This window comes from Ambystoma mexicanum, chromosome 6q, assembly GCF_040938575.1.
Source record: "Ambystoma mexicanum isolate Mex_15411 chromosome 6q, UKY_AmexF1_1, whole genome shotgun sequence".
NCBI classification, from domain to species: domain Eukaryota; kingdom Metazoa; phylum Chordata; class Amphibia; order Caudata; family Ambystomatidae; genus Ambystoma; species Ambystoma mexicanum.
This window is the reverse complement of record NC_090937.1, coordinates 40726377-40732568: the sequence shown is the minus strand read 5'-3', so window position 1 is coordinate 40732568 and position 6192 is coordinate 40726377.

The window sequence follows — 6192 nt, the reverse complement described above, 5'->3', positions numbered from 1 at the left end:
ATCTCCCCTTGCCATTCTCTTGGGTCTCTTTCTTGCCAAAAGAATGCGTGCATAATGCTCATGGAGTAGATCAGTCATTATTCTTCCTACACAGGGAATCATTGGAACACTTGTCAGAGAAATTGGAGACTGTGCATGTGTTACTGGTGTAGGGATAATCACATATGGCCTCGGTCTCCTTGCAACATGTAACTCTGCATAGGTCACTGGAGTGGGGAGAATCAAAGGCACTTCTATTTTTCCAGAACCAACAAGGTAAGCAGCATGGATTAGCAGAAACAGAAAAATAATAATAGATGCTGTGCACACATATATTATGCACCAGTAAATGAGACCCCACCACTGGCGTCTCTCTACACAACCTTGATTCTGCTCATTTTCTGGAATGGCATCATTCTGAATGGACCACATTGTGCCTGTGTATTATTTATTAAGGAAGGAAAACAGCGTTTTAATCAGGCAGCCTTGTTAGATGCTCAGGTAGCTGCCAAATTTGCTCAATTATCGCTGCCAAAAATCTTATCATCGCAGGGCCATTCTCAGGATCCTGCATAAAAGTACAAAAGTCAGTGCTATGCCCAACAAGAGCGCAGGGTAAGCTTGGAGCATAAAAACAAAGACAGTGAGAAGGAATCTATGGATATCGACACCAGAGAGAACCATTCGTTTGACCAAAGAGAAACTTAGTGAGGAATGAATCGGGGAACTGCTCCCTCTTCCACTCATCAAAAAGACAAAATCGAGATCAGGCATTTTTTAGCACATCACTACTTTCTAAAGTCCCATAAAAAGGATTCCTGCGGCTCAAGAGCAGTTACTTTCTTACTCCTGCTAAAATATCTATAAAGAGCGACTGGGGTAAGCCACAATTCAAATGCACATTTGCATTTATTTAATCAGAAATCTTAGCGTCCTTCTTCCTTGTCATCGATTGAGTCTGCACATGCAGAACTGTTTCTTCTTGTCTTGCATCCAAATCGGGTGTGGTTGTATTGGTCTCACCAGCATACAGTTTCATTTCGCCCAAGTATATCCAGGCACGCTTTTCTTGAACTTTTACTGCTGAGGGAGTAACATCCTCAACAATATATGGTCCAGTGAAACGGGGGTCATGCCACTCCCTTGTGAAGTTGCAAATTAAAATGGGATCTCCAGCAAACAATTTAGGTACAGGTAGTTCTTTAGGCCCGGTTGCTGGATGGTCTTCATTTGTGTCCTGAGACCAACACCCCTTCCGCTTGAGTTGATCTGAAATGGCAGCGATACTAGCAGTTGTTAAAATTGATTTCTGAACTCTGACCTGGTGAGCAGAGGTTCAGAAGGCCAGCCTAGTTTCTTGGAACAGGTTAACCTCTGGACAAGCCAGACCAATCAAGGTAGCTATGGCAGGCGGTCAAGACTAAGTCTCAGGAGGGGTGAAGGTGACTGAAAGACCTCAATGAGCACACAGAGCAAGGACACTTACAAATTACTCCCAGAAAGGTGTATATATCAAAAATATAAACGCATTTATTACAAGGCCTTTGTAATTCAACACACAGTAAAATAATCACAGCAATCTTACTAAACCAACACAACACAATCAATACAAAATATATATAAAACCATTGGGGTCAAAAGGGTTAAATGCACAAGATATATTCACAACCTAGAGGGGAAGGAACAGTGCAGATAGTCTTCAGTTCCCTTCAACATCAAACACACACCTAACTAAGAGGCAGTCCAGACCCTGACAAGAGAGGAGCCTTAAGCTCAATAGTACATGTAGTGCAGGCGCACACGGTTGTTCCAGTGGGCAAAATGGGGTCTCTTCAGGGGTCTCTAGCAGCTCAGGAAGGTGGGTGAGGCGATGAAGAATAGATTCCCACTATTCGAGGAGGGCCTCCACTTGAAGGCAGAGGTGATTCCAAGGTTTGGGAATAGTTTGCTGGTTCGCACTAGCAGTGGAAAGGAGAGGGACCCCCAGGGGCCACTCATGCGTAATAATGGATGGAGGTGCTAGGGGCCACCAGTTAAGGTTAGGGTTACTCACCGGCCTCAGGCGCACTCCAGACCAAACTTCACCAGTCGAGTCCACTTCGGTTGCGGGTTCTACTGGACAATATGATGGCTCTGTGGCTTTCAGTTCCGAAGATACAGTGAGGATTCCCAAACTGGACAGTGGTGATGTTTCCGCTCCTGGTGGATGGATCAGGCCAGTTTCACTGCAGCAGGCTTCAGGGGCAAGAGGGTCACAAATGCAGCGCACCTGCAAAGATCGTTGCCGCGGCTGGGCAACACGGTAACCGCATTTACTCCGGTCCTGGCACACTCATCTCACTTCACACCTGGAAATGCCAAGTCTTTGAAATTTAGTGTGAGGGTGCCGGGGACACCGAGCTAGCAGTATACCAAGTTTCGAGGGCATCCCTGAAACAATGGCGGAGATAGAGCAAAGGTCTTGCGTTAGCTGGCCAGCCCACTGGTTGGCCCAGAGACACTTCTGAGAAGGCTTACTTGCACGTACTATTGAAGGTGCCGAGAATAGGTGGTCCCACTATTCTAATGGGTCAAAGCATCTTCGCAGACCTCCTAGGACGACCAGATGCAGAGGGGTCCCACGGGACAACAGCAGGCTCAAGTTGCCAAACCTTCCAGCGGTTCCTCCACTCGGCTTCTTAGTTTCTGGATACTTGGATCGTATCCTTCATTCAGTGAGAACTCCAGAGATCGACCTTGTATGGGTGTTTTCAGCTTCCTCTTATCCAAAGTTCTCTTTGTGCCAAAATGGAAAGGACCCAATGAGAGATCTGCTCACAAATACACACTCCATACATGGACCAATCATGGACCACGGTGGTCCCAGTCATTCACAGCACTCCAGACTGTCTGGCACCCAGGATGTGTATTGGGGACAGACACCCCAGCCCACATCCTGGAGGCACACACACAAGGCACAAAGAAGCCCGCGAAAGCTTGGCGTTTTGTGGGAAACTGCATGTGCAAATAACTCGACCTGGGGAAGGCAATGGGCCAAGATGGCCAAAGGACAGGACAAAGAACCTTGTGGCATGGCCATTCTGGAGCCAGGCCACCTATTCGTGCCAAATTCGGTTAACACGGTTAAAATGGCAGGAAAGGGTTAAAATTATATGTAAAGATAAACTGCCACCAGCCCTGTCCATGACACATATGCACATCTCCAAAAAAGTCCTACGAGAGTATCTAGGGTCAGTGTAATAGACTATGAGACCCAGGTACACTGCACTGTAAGGTACATTGTGTACTTGTTACATGTTGCAGAAAAGTTGCAACATTAGAAAAGGACTAAGCGAAATAAAGTCTCCCAGCACTAACTGTCTTAAGGGCATGTCAGTTTCCCCATAAAAAGTGAGTGCAAACCCAGAGGAGTGCAGCTGAAGGCTATGGTTCTCTGGCAAAGTCAGACTAAGTTGTATGAACAGCAGCAAAAAAGTTTGGGGGTGTACAACTGGAGGGAAAACTACATATAAAATGAAATCTTTCCTAACAGTGGTCATATATGTCAAATACGCACGTAGCTCATTTCCTAACAATTCTGCAGTTGTCTGGGCATCACTTCTACTCCTTGAAGGAGGAGACAGGGGCATTCCCATTCGCCTTCTTGTCACTAGCTCATGGGGTGTGAGGTGGTTGTGCGCCGCAGGCTGATTTCTTAATGCATATAATGCAAGGGGCAGGCTTTACAGCCATCCCTTTTTCAGTGTTAATTTGAGTTTAGCGATTCTTTCCTTGACCATTGAGTCTCTCACATATTCAGATCACTTGCAGGTGATAAGCAGAAGAAAACGTGTGTTTTATACTAAGCAATAGGCTAATCTGTTCAAATATTTCATGAACAAAATGGGGCCCATGGTCAGATCTCAGCACCTCGCATACTCCCCATCTAGGAAAGACTTTTCAGACTAAAAGCCTTGCAGTGCAAGTGGCATCAGTACATGGACCTAAACCAAAAAAGAGAGATGAAAGGGTGTGCATAACCAACATACCCTCATAATAAAGGGATTGACCCTTAACACTTTGAAACAGAAAGCTAGTGATAACGATTGCTACCTTCTTTAGGTGTGTCCTATTACAGTACCCAATTGACTTTAGGTAATGCGGAAAACCATAATCTGGACACAAATTTATAGAAAAATATACATATTTTATTTTTTACGTACATACAAATGTTAAGAACACCTTCTGGTGTAATGTTAAAGTGCTTTTTCAGTCTCCTACAGTGAAAATCAAGACGACACATTCACTATACTGAAAGCATGAGTTTATCCTCTTCAATCGGTAAGTATGTTATTGACCTTGCTCAACCGTTAAAGTGTCTTGTGCTGTGCTAGTTTTCACACTGGGCCATACCTCACTAGGCACATCTCACTCAATCTCATTCCATTCACTCTAATTATCATTCACTATCACCATCTCATTCCACAACCACAGATTCTGTCCGACATGTTTCTTTCCAATTTAAGTGTCTTGTAACCAATACTCGGAAATTCTTCAGGGGCTTGTGTAAGGGGTTAGTACAACATGCAACATATATCTGTAAACTTAAGAAGACAAAGACGAAGGGTTATTTACTAAAAACATTTCCTTTACAGAAAATTCTTGTCGGAATCATGATTGTGTTTTCACTCCAAGGGTTTGTCGTATTAGTTCTGTCAATCTATCTGGAAGAGAATCTCCACCATTCTTTGTAGTATGTGTCAGATGCCTTGTGTCTTTCGGGTCTCGGTGCTGTCTGGAGACAGTAGGGTCGCCTTGTCACCTCTGTCCGCAGTGCAGTCTTGGCCAGATCAGTGGGTCCCAGTTGCACCGTTGTCTAGTCACGTATCGTTTCGATTACTTGTTATTTGAATTCTCATGTTCCTCTTGTCACACTGGGTTAAACCTCTGTGTTATTTGTCCGCCTTGTCTCCATGCGTATTCTATCCTGTTTCTGGCACGAACGATTAATGACATGGCTGTGTTCTGAAGGTCATGTCAGTTATTTGGGGGGCTTCAATGGAATCTTCTCTGTGTCCCTGGAACCTTTCTTATTAGTTCCAAACTTTTACCAGGAGAGCTATCTCATTGATGTTCCTGTTTGGGTTCCACGTTCGTCCGTGATTAGTCTGTCCGCGTACTTCGTGACGCGAATCACTGGACCAGCTTCAATCCATCTTGAAAAGGGGCACACAAACCATTATCATATGCCTATATCCACTCAGGGTCGGATTGGCCCTCTCGGGGAGTGGGGCCGGTTGCTGGCCATGCCTGGGCCGATTTGGAAGAAAAAGATTTATTTTTTAAGTATTGTTTTCAATTTTCTTTTATTTTTTTTTCAAAAAGCTTTTCATCCTTCTTAGGTCAATAAATGAGTTCCAACACAGGTTGGGTGATATTCTATGCATATTTGTTCTATAAAAAAGAGCTTAAGCGTAAGTGCTATACAATAACATATTATCATTTGGCCTTGGACGTCTGCTTGGATTCACAGTAATTTAGTGTACTTAGGATCAATGCGATTTGATGCCACTTCCTGTTTTGTCAAGGGGTGAAAGGTTGTGTTTCATCGCTTCCAGGGATGTCACATTGTGATGGGGTCAAATGACATCACTTCCGGTGATGTCATCAGAGGTCAAGGGTCATGAGGTGAGGGGTGGGTCACTTTTTTGAGGTGAGGGGTGGGCCACTTTTTTAAGGCGAGGGGTGGGCTACTTTCTTTTGCGTGACCGGGCCTATTTCTTGTCCCAGTCCGACCCTGTATCCACTACATACTTGCAGCATATCGACATAGTCGATATGTAAATACTGAAAGTGACCATTCGGTCGAGGATTCACTCCTCTGATTGTTTGCAGTGTGTGCCCAGCAGTAAACTTTTGTCATACGAAGCAATTTCCTATATAAAAGGCAACGTGTTCTAACAAATCTGGTACAAACCAGTCCTCCGTAATTGCTGCTGCAAGGCTTTCCCTAGTTACATGTGCAGGGTAGCATAGCTGTTCTAGCGCTACCCCTAATAAGGCTACAGGCCTCACCAGTTTACCAGTGCTGTCCTGTCGCCACAATGCTTTAGAAGGGGATGAAGAACCCCACCTCTGTGTCCATAGCTCCTTCTCTTCCGGTGGAGCACTGACTTGAACTTCTATCACCTGTGTTCTAGACAAATGATTAAATCCTTTGTTTGCAATCATAAT